Consider the following 10,218-nt stretch of genomic DNA (forward strand, 5'->3'; position numbering starts at 1 on the left):
TGAAAAGAGGTGAACGTCTGAGTCTTATCCTGATTTCGTTTAATTCCATACGAGTTTCTAGATATGTATGAGCTCAAACCCCCAAAAAACAGGCTCTTTGAATGTTTTTATAGATTGGTGTTGGGTTGCCAAATCTAAGCAGCAGTACATTTCAATTTATTATGTATAGTCAGCATTGTCTCATATAGTCTTGTCTATAAGCCTGTTATTTATGTCTGTAGCGAGAGTCACAAACAGCTGGAACCGAATTCCTTGTAGGTCAAAACACTTGGCCAATAAACCTGATTCTGATTCTGTTGGGAAATGTATCATTTGATAGATTTCATTCCATAGCAACGAGCAACATCAACTTTTCTTTTAATACATGATGTCGTGCAACTTGGCAACAAAAGCTTTCAGACTGAATTCCTCAAAAGTTCTCCTCAGCCATGTTGAAATGATCAATCATGGGGAACTTCGTGGTTCTATGCATCTTTCCTTGAACTTTTCAGGCTTTGCCCCCTCAAAAACAAACAATATAAACAAGAGGAAATGATCAGGAATTACAGCTGTTTCTGGACAGGAGTCTGTGTGTTTTCTGGGTGTGAATAGAGAGGCACTAGTCCATCATGGACATCTCAGATCTCATACACAATTCCTATTTTGTGAAGCTTAAAAAGGCTTTTTCCTGCAAATCACATACATTTTCCAAAGACCCATTGTGTTGAGTCTTGTTTGAACAATGTTCTGATCTTAATCGCTTAAGTGTACAAAAAATGTTAAATAAAAAATTAAAATGTAATACAAATGTGAAAGTGTTCAATAGAGTAGCGTTATAGCAGGAGACCTTCCTCTCCAACCCATGGTACGTATATCTTTTTGGGATCTCCTAGATCAAGTGAATGGAAAATCTACATATAGCAACATATAGCTGGAAAAGTCAGGTGTCCCAATACTTTTGTCCATATAGTGTATATCCAGTCGCTGAAATCAAGGCATATATGAGATTTCTTGAAATTTCCTGTTTTCATATTGCCAGACTCTCCAAAATATTGCACTTTTTTCCACACACAAAATCCCAAATGCCCATTTATTGTTTTTTTTTTTAAATAAGGAATGTAAAATATGTTTGTTCATAACCTCCAATAGGGTTTAGGTCCTCTCTTGACCACTAAGCCTAAGCTTTAGTGTTGGGATTCTGCGCTTCTAAAGCTTCCGCTGCATGCTTTCGAATATTAAAAGTGGACAAAGTGGGACACACGGTCTCTTGCTCGCAAGATTCCTGCCTGTCGTGCACAGACCTCTGGGTAAAGACAGTGCCGCAGGGCTGAGCTAATACAGCAGGGCAATCTTAATCCACTTTGGCCTCTTTCCAAAAAGTACAATATACTCGTTCTCTCATGCAGGCGACAAAAAAGCACTGCTGCATTTTTTAACGGGAAGCCTGGTTCATGTTCATGTGCACAAGAAGAGATATATATAAGTCTGTATATATAAAATAGGACAGAAAATTTTCGCCTGCTGAAGATTCTCGAGTTTCCAGTGTGAGAACTTTGTTACCCTCAAAGCAGAAGCTTGAACTCCATGATTTCCAACATGGAGATTTCCGGATCTTCGGGATGAATGGTGTTGTGGAATGCAGTGTCTAAATCACATGAAATTAGATTTATTTTTTTATACAAAGGACGACTCTTTATATCTCCTCTAATTGAGATCCAACTTGTCTCTTGGTTGTTCCACAACACTGACCATAACTATCCTACATGGACAAAAGTTTCTCTCAGGGGTAGAAGTATGTGAAACTCTCAGTTCTGGCACCGAGGTGGTGGAATGAACTTCCCCTAGACGTCCAAACAGCGTAGTCACTGGCAAACTTCATGCAACGGATGAAGACCTTCCTCTTCCTGAAACACTTAAACTAGCACTTTTTCAGGTTTGCTGTCTTCTCAACAGAGATATAAGCTAATATTTAATTTTTAATCTAGTGATCCAGTGTAGATTTATTCATTGATGGAGACTCGAAGCACTTTTGTACGTCCCTCAGGACACGGGCGTCTGCTAAAAGCCGTAAATGTAAATGTACGACACTTGAGCTTGTGTTTTTTTAACCCCCTATTCCACATTCAGTAATCAATTGCTCTTATAATAAGCTCCACACTTCACACTGTCAGGCTGGAAAAGAATTGGGTTTCTTGCTTTGAGTTTTGGGAAAAACTTTGTCGAGTTTCGTGAAGAACCATACATGGCTGGAAAAGAGTGTATAAGTAGCGGTTATTCTTTAGCAAATTATACAAAATTTGACAAATATTTCCCTAATGTAAATTGGAAAATAATCCGCCTCAGTTTGGAAACCAGAACTTCAGTCGACACCATTCCGTAATGCGCTAATGCATGTGTTTACAGTTACATTTATGGCATTTGGGCAGATTCCTTTATCCAGACGCCACTTACATTTATTTTATTCACACAACTGGGCAGCCATGTTGTTAAGGGCCTGACTCAGGGGCTTAGGGGTGGTAGCTTGATGTGACTGGGATTTCAACTGGATCGAAAGTCCAATGCCTTAACCACTAAGCATTTCAAATTGGTCTAATTTTTCTTTCTCATGAAAAAGGAATCCTTGTTATTATCCTTATTATTAATCTAAAAATGCTGATTTGTATGTAATGACAGAAATGGGATCAAATGTTCATAGGTGACCAGGTACTGCAAGGCATTTTAGAGTATATAGAAGTATAAAGAAGTCAAACAATATAAATAGAAGAGTCAGTCAGTTGTCAGGAATGCAGATTAGGTACCATTTCGACATATTTCCAAAAAATGAAGTGTGAGAGAAGTGCAATATGAGACATCATTTAATCTGATGTACAACATCCGTATCGTAAACAAAATCTTTACACTCACACGTTGGGAAAACATTAAGAGGTTAGTCCACTCATCCCACACATTTCCATTCATAACTCTTCCCTCGGATCCCTCATTGTTTCTCGCTGCTAAAATTCCGAAACTCGAGGCGCGGATTCTAAACGTGGCCTCGTTCGTTCGCGATGTGTTTTAAATCCCTCCTGATTCGTGCTGCCACTAAAAAACGGCACTGCGTCTTCAGACCGCACACCTTCAGACTACATTATAGCTCATAGCAACCCAGATTCTCCTGCCGAACATCCTGCCCCATTCAGCAGACGAGAGAAAGAGTGCGAGAGGGGGATAGAGAGGACTTTGATTTAGGCTCTGTGTAAAATATTCACCGAGCCTCCAGCGGGCAGAGGATGAGCTGCTCTGAATGTCTAATTAGAAATCAGAGGCAAAAGGCTGCCCTAATTATACCCAACCCTACACACTCACTCTTTCACACCCGTGCTCGCCTCCTTTACACACCCCTCCCTTATTCGCTCCCTCGCTCCATCCTTCCTCCACCCCCCCATCTGTCTACATCCTTCTGCTCTTCTCCTCCTCCGCCACCTCTCGCTTCTTTTTCTTTATCGTCCTCTTCTATTCTCTTTGTCCGTTCCCAAGTGGTCCAATAAAGTGGCCCCATTTCCCACTGCAGTCCCGGTTCCCGGAGTCACCAGCACTCCTACAAGCTCGCGTTCGATCTCAGGCTGCATAATAAGCCTGTAATATCATAGTGTTTATATAACACGGCAAAACGTGTCACTTTTCACCTTACGTGACATGTTGTAATAGAGGAAAAAACACCTATCAGGACGGTATTCCGGGACGTCCCTGATTCTTCATGATTTATTAAATGGTTAATTAGCATATCATGACCTTTTTAATTATATTGTAATTATTGGAGTGGTGGCTCCAGCGGTTAAGGCGCTGGGTTGCAGATCGGAAGGTCTGGGGTTCAAGCCCCGGTATCGCCAAGCTGCCACTCTTGGGCCCTTGAGCAAGGCCCTTAACCCTCTATGCTCCGGGGGTCCCTTACGAGGGAAATATCAAGGTCCGTGACGTCGGAGTGACGTGGGGCCGCCTTCCCGTGGGCTCACCACCTGCAGGAGGGACCGTAAGGGACGGTGCTGTGAGGATTGGGCAGCAGTCGAAGGCGGGGGCCTGCTTAGACTGCTGCCCCCGCGACCCGAATTACGGATAAGCGGAAGAAAATGGATGGATGGATGGATATTGCAATATAGTTGAATGAACCACAATGAACAGGTTATTGGAATAAATGTTCTATTACCGTAATTTCCGGACTATTAAGCGCACCCTTATATAAGCCGCACCCACAGAATTTGACAAAAGATGTTTATTTTGAACATAAATAAGCCGCACCTGTCTATAAGCCACTGTCTACACTGAAACTAATGAACCTTACACAGGCTTTAACGAAAGTCACTGTTACACGGTGTAACGGGTGAAATATGTTGTGGCTCCTTTAAGAGCATAGCGGTATTTTGGGAATAGCCTGCAGCCGCATTTTTCCGCTATTACTGCATGTGTGCAAGACCGAGGAATATGTCCTTATTATTTTCTGATGCTCATTTCTAAGTTTCTTTGACTAACCCGTAACGCTGTTGCCAAGATAAATAAAAAAGCACGAGTTTTGGAAACCTGTCTGTGTTTATATGATTTCTGTTGCAACTGGAGTTAGCGAGCTCTCCCTTCACCCAGACTCAACACGTTACAACGGCTTGTATCTAAACAGTAGCCGACCAAGAAAGTCATTGTTCACCGTCTTCCTGTTCGGAAATTTCATTGGTCTAATGTTATGTCGCTCAGTTTTTTGGCTTGAAGTTTGTGAAACCGGGAAAAACCCAGGAAAAATCCATAAATTAGCCTTCGTTGTTTAAGCCGCTGGGTTTAAAACGTGGGAAAAACGTAGCGGCTTATAGTCCGAAAAATGTGGTAATATCCTAATTATTTCCTCTCATCTCTACTAATTCACAAAGGTATAATATACAATGTACTGCCTAAAGTTTGCTTTTTTTGGAGTACCACATTCGAAAATTTTGTTTTCGAATGGTGTTCACATTCATCTCAAAGATGGTGTTCAGTAGGGGTTGAGATCAAAGTTTTATAGCAGGCCACTCAAGAGCTTCCTCTCCAAACCATGGAAAAGCATATCTTTATTTACTTGGCTTTGTGCACAGGGGCATTGCCATGCGGGAACAAGTTTGGATTTCCAAGTTCATGTGAACACAAAACTTTTTTATACAGCGTCCAGGGACGTCTTATACAATTGTGTGCCTTCAGCTTTGTGGTAACAGTTTAAAGAAGAACCACATATGGCAAGGAAAGGTCAGGTGTTCCAATACAGTGTGCAATGCAAGCAATGAAGATGTGCATGTGAAAAGTCCTCCAAAGGACAAAACAATTTTGCCTTCACTTCCTCTAGAAAACCCAAAGCTGTTCCAGCATGACAATCCCCCTGTGCACAAAGCCTGAAAGATCTCCTGCTATAGAGCTCAGACCCTCTTATATATCTTCGGAATGCATTTGTTTTACACAGACTGCACCCCATCACCTCACCTACATCAGTACATGACTTTACTCACACCATTGTGCCTGAATGCATCTCCACAAATCTCCACAAAATCTAGTGGAACATCTTCCCAGAAGATTGGAGCTTATAATAACTGCAAATGGAGACTGAATGTAGAATGATTTATTTAGAATTATGCCCACAAATTTTTTTTTTCCTATATATGTGATTACGAATAGTGTCTGAACGTTAGCGAGTCAGAGAGTGAATGTACTGTAAAGAGATACAATACAGATATAAACAGACGTGACTGAAAGCTTCCTGTACCACAGAGGTAAGAAATATGAGGTATCACACACGGCAAAGTCTCTTAGTCTTTCAGCACGATGAGTAGCTGTGATGTGGGAAGTGGATAAAAGAAAGTCACAAAAGCATTGGAAATTTCCAGACAACTGGAACTTATATGTACCTTCACAGAGATTTCCATCATTCATCAAATTCAGCATCATCATAAAAAAAAAAAAGCAAGAATTGAGGAAGAAAATGGGCCGTATGTATACCTTACATCCCCATGACCATGTTCCTCAAAATCCACACATCAGGAGCCTTGTGTTCTCTGTGCTAAGAAAAGGCAAAGCCAGGTGGCTGCACTGCATCTTCTTTAAGAAGAATTATAGTCAAGGGCCTTTTTCACCTCCAAACTAGTCTGACCCAATTCTTACTGGAAGAACTGCAGAGGAACCGATTCCTCTCTCTCTCTCTCTCTCTCTCTCTCTCTCTCTCTCTCTCTCTCTCTCTCTGAGCCATCTGCTTTATCTTTTCTCTTCTCGCTCCCTATAGCAATGTAATTATGCGATTACACTCAAACTGTAACTTGCAAACAGCAGAAGCAAAAGCTCGAGATTCTGAGAAAGGATTTAATGCACTGCAGTTCTTCTAATGATATCAGGACTCTTACAAAACAATGTTAGAGACGTCTCTGAAAGAGAGAAGTAGAAGACAGAGAAGGGAAAAAAGATGGAGTGATAGAGTGAGAAAGAGAGAGAGAGAGAGAGAGAGAGAGAGAGAGAGAGAGAGAGAGAGATAGATTGAGTGAGAGACATAGAGAGGAATAGAGAAAGAGGGAGACACAGAAAGGGACAGACAGACAGAGATAGACAGACAAAGAAAGAGAGACAGAGAGAGAGACACACTCAGAGAAAAATAGACTAAGAGACACACAAACACACACACAGAAAGAGACACTGAGAGAGACAGAGACCCCCCCCCAACACACACACACACACACACACACACACACACTAAGAAAGAGTCACACAAAAACCACTTCAGTCTGTTATCTATAATGTGTATTCCGATTTAATTATTAAGACCATTTCTTTCTGGCACCGAACAACACATTCTTTTTTTTTTAATGCAATCAAACTCTCCATCCTAATTGGCTGAAAGGTGTTGAACTTATTATCTTCGATCACAGATCTGACTGTGGTTCCTTATTGTTGTACGGCGGATCACATTTTTGTTATAATGCACTTATTCATATTAATTAAATTAATAAGCAATTAATTCTGTATTAATACATTCCGACGTGGAAAAACTCTGGAATGGAAGACTATGTGCTATTTAATTTATTTAAAGAGCGCTTTTAACAATGGACATTGTCTCAAAGCAGCTTTACAGAGATAAAGCGGTTATAGAGTTGTATAAAAGAGTGTATAAGTTTAGTGCTTATAAGTTTGTTCATAATGAGTGAGCCAGTGGCGACTCTGGTAAGGAAAAACTTTTGACAGCCCTTATCATATATACACTGTATATATATATATATATATATATATATATATATATATATATATATATATATATATATATATATATATATATATATATATATATATAAAAGCCTGTGCATTTATTACCTAGGGGCTTCAGTGTTGTTCTGCCTGAATTAATCCACCTCTTAATACCATCATTATGACACCACGGCTATAGTAACAATCATTATTATAGAGAAACACAGTATAATGCATTACAGACATGAATCTAATCTAATCTAATCTGAATTGATCCAATCTAACATCCTGTTTAATTACCTGATCAGCTCACGATCTCATTGCTCTCCTTGACTCGAATGCAAACTCCGATATTCAATCCCAATTTTCAACTTGTTGCATCTTTCAACTTTTTAGATCACAATCAATCTGACTTCCTGTTTTGTGGAGAATTTTTATTTTTCAGAATTCCAAACACAATTCAATTTTGTGGTTTGTAGTTGCTTGTAAAAGCAAATGAGATGCTCTGTCAAAGTGAAGAACCCTTGGATCTTTAAATTCAGGTTCAGAAAAGAATACATAAACAACTAGCCAAATCCAATGCATGGCTCATATCACAATTTAAATAGCTGCTTTTAGGTCACATGACTATTATAGCTCTCGATTCACTGAAAACCACAGCTTTAATGAAAACACATGGCTAAAGTATATAAACTTTAAATACTGGACACTCATACAGGACTAACTACACTGTATGGAAAAAAATTGCCCGTTTGCTGCTATAACAAGCTCCACTCTTCTGGGAAGATGTTCCATGAGATAGCAGGAGATCTTCCACTCCAACCATATCTTCATGGAGTTGGCTTTATGCACAGGGGCATGGTCATGAAGCAGGGTTGGATCTACTAGTTCAAAGGGGAAATGTTATGCTAGCGCATTCACAGATTTCCTACACAGTTGTGTGCCCTCAACTTTGTGGAAGAACTACATGTGCCTGGAAAAAGGACCAAAACAATATTTTGGTCCATAGAGTACATCTAATATTCTCATATAAGTCTGAGAGTCTAAACATAATATCTAGAAAAGCAGTGATGAACAATTCCTTAAATATTATTGCAATTAAGCAAAAAGAGTAGGTACTTTATAGTTCAATTGTAAACACTGGCATGGAATATGAGATCAATATGTCATTGTCTACATTCACCTGCATCCTGCCTGAACTCAGGAAGGGTGTGGCATCCTAATGAGCAAATACATCTCAAATGATGGAGAACACGCTTAGAAGATCAAAATCAGCTTTGTTTTTTTTTGCGTGTGTGAAGGTAGCTCTACCGAATCGATTCACCTGATCGACTCACCTAAAAGAGTCGTTCAGAAAGAGTCACGAGTCACACATCAGTACAAAACATGCACAAGTTCTCCTTCCATGAAATCAACATCTGAGCATCTATACATTTTGGGTTCGGTGTGGAAAAATAAAGTGCAAAAACAAACCTACACAGTCCAGGAGTCTCACAGTCGGGGGTCTAACGCACTCCTGGAGATGCAAATCTCGGATTCCTGAGATGATACCCAAAACATCTTCATATGTTCTTCATATGATCTGGGATCGCCGTGGAGGTAAGGGGAAACCTGTCAGAACAAAAACGATGTCTAGAAATATGATTCCTCAGGATTGGGAATGAAAAAAAGCGTGCATAAGGAGACGAAACGTGTGCGAACGGGTTTGTCGTGCACGCGACCTTCATTAAATCGGTGTTCATAATAAAGCGCTTTTATGGAGAAGCTGCATCCTAAAAACGGCGTCGCGCGCGCTCCCTCTAAAAGTGCACTAGATGGGGTAAAAAAAAAAAAAAAAAAGAAATATAATAATGCACCATCACGCACTAGATAGTGCACTAAATGTCCGTTTGGGATGCAACCCCGTGCCATGCGAGCGCGCCCCGGCGTTTCCAAAACGCACGCACGCACGCACGCACGCGCGCACACGCGTGCAGGTGCAAAGCGCAAGTGCAAAGCGATCCTTCAGGTCTTGCGTGCGTTTGAGGGAATCTGATGTTGCTTACTTTCCGTTTATCATTCAAAAATAAGGATGTGTACCTGAGTGGATGCTGAACTGGACCTGGACGTTTCCTCCCGCACGCGCTGCTCCGGCATCTCGTTTTTGCGCATCGGTTCAGCCCTCTCTCTCTCTCTCTCTCTCTCTCTCTCTCTCTCTCTCTCTCTCTCTCTCTCTCTCTCTCTCTTTCTGCTGCAGCCACCGTTAACCTCCCATCGTAAGTGCATGCAGCATCCCTCTCTCCATCTCTCTCTCTCTCTCTTGCGCCGTGTTTACACAACAGTAAGCGCTGTGGATTTAACCAGGACAACCCTCCCAAACACACCCTCCCTCCATCCTTCCCTCCCTGTCAACCTGGTCACGTGGACCAAGCGATGCGTTTCACGCACACACTCTCTCTCTATCTCACACACACATGCACACGCCGATGATGTTTTTTTTGGGTTTTTTTTGCCGCACGTGGAAACTGCTGACGTTGTGACGTCACTAATTAAGTAGGCCATTAATTGATTTTGTTTATTTATTTCAATCTATTGTGCCGTGTCCACGCAGACATCAAACCTCAGCAGGAAACCTCAGCAGTGGTTCTTCCCCGGTTTGTGTCCACTCCACATCCACCATCTCATTACACTCATATCATTCATTTGATGAAGGCTGAAAGCCTCGCCCACTTCACCACCATGGACCTGCTTGCACCCTGATTTATATCAGTTTATGAGTCACTGCATTTTGCATATTAGTTTCCCCACACCGCATTAACAACACCCCTTTTTCTTTCTTTCTAAATTCAGAAACAAAAATCGGTTGCTATATGATCATACGTTCATGGAAGTTCACATTATACTTCCAATCTCTAGTTAATCTCTACACTAAATGGACAAAAGTATTGTGTCATCTGACCTTTCCTGCCATATGTGGTTCTTCTCCAAACTTTAACCACAAAGCTGAACACGATATATTAAAAATGTGCGTTCACTTAAACTCGA

At 40.9% G+C, this 10,218-nt stretch overlaps 1 protein-coding gene across 2 annotated transcripts in view; it reads right to left on the reverse strand.

The window, feature by feature from the left end:
- ccdc120a (coiled-coil domain containing 120a) overlaps positions 1 to 9,583 on the reverse strand; it is a 58,449-nt gene extending 48,866 nt beyond the window's left edge. The window contains exons 1-2 of one of the 2 annotated variants that reach the window (XM_083554931.1): positions 9,274 to 9,583; positions 8,672 to 8,805 (exon numbers count right to left, since the gene is read on the reverse strand). The gene's annotated coding sequence lies outside the window, so the exon portion shown is untranslated. Of the gene's footprint in view, positions 1 to 8,671; positions 8,806 to 8,915; positions 9,089 to 9,273 lie in introns of those variants that run through there. The other variant, XM_083554932.1, reaches the window with a different exon arrangement.
- Between the last annotated feature and the right edge of the window lie 635 nt (positions 9,584 to 10,218).

The sequence above is a fragment of the Silurus aristotelis genome (genome assembly GCF_946808225.1).
Source record: "Silurus aristotelis genome assembly, chromosome: 11".
In the NCBI taxonomy this organism is placed as follows: domain Eukaryota; kingdom Metazoa; phylum Chordata; class Actinopteri; order Siluriformes; family Siluridae; genus Silurus; species Silurus aristotelis.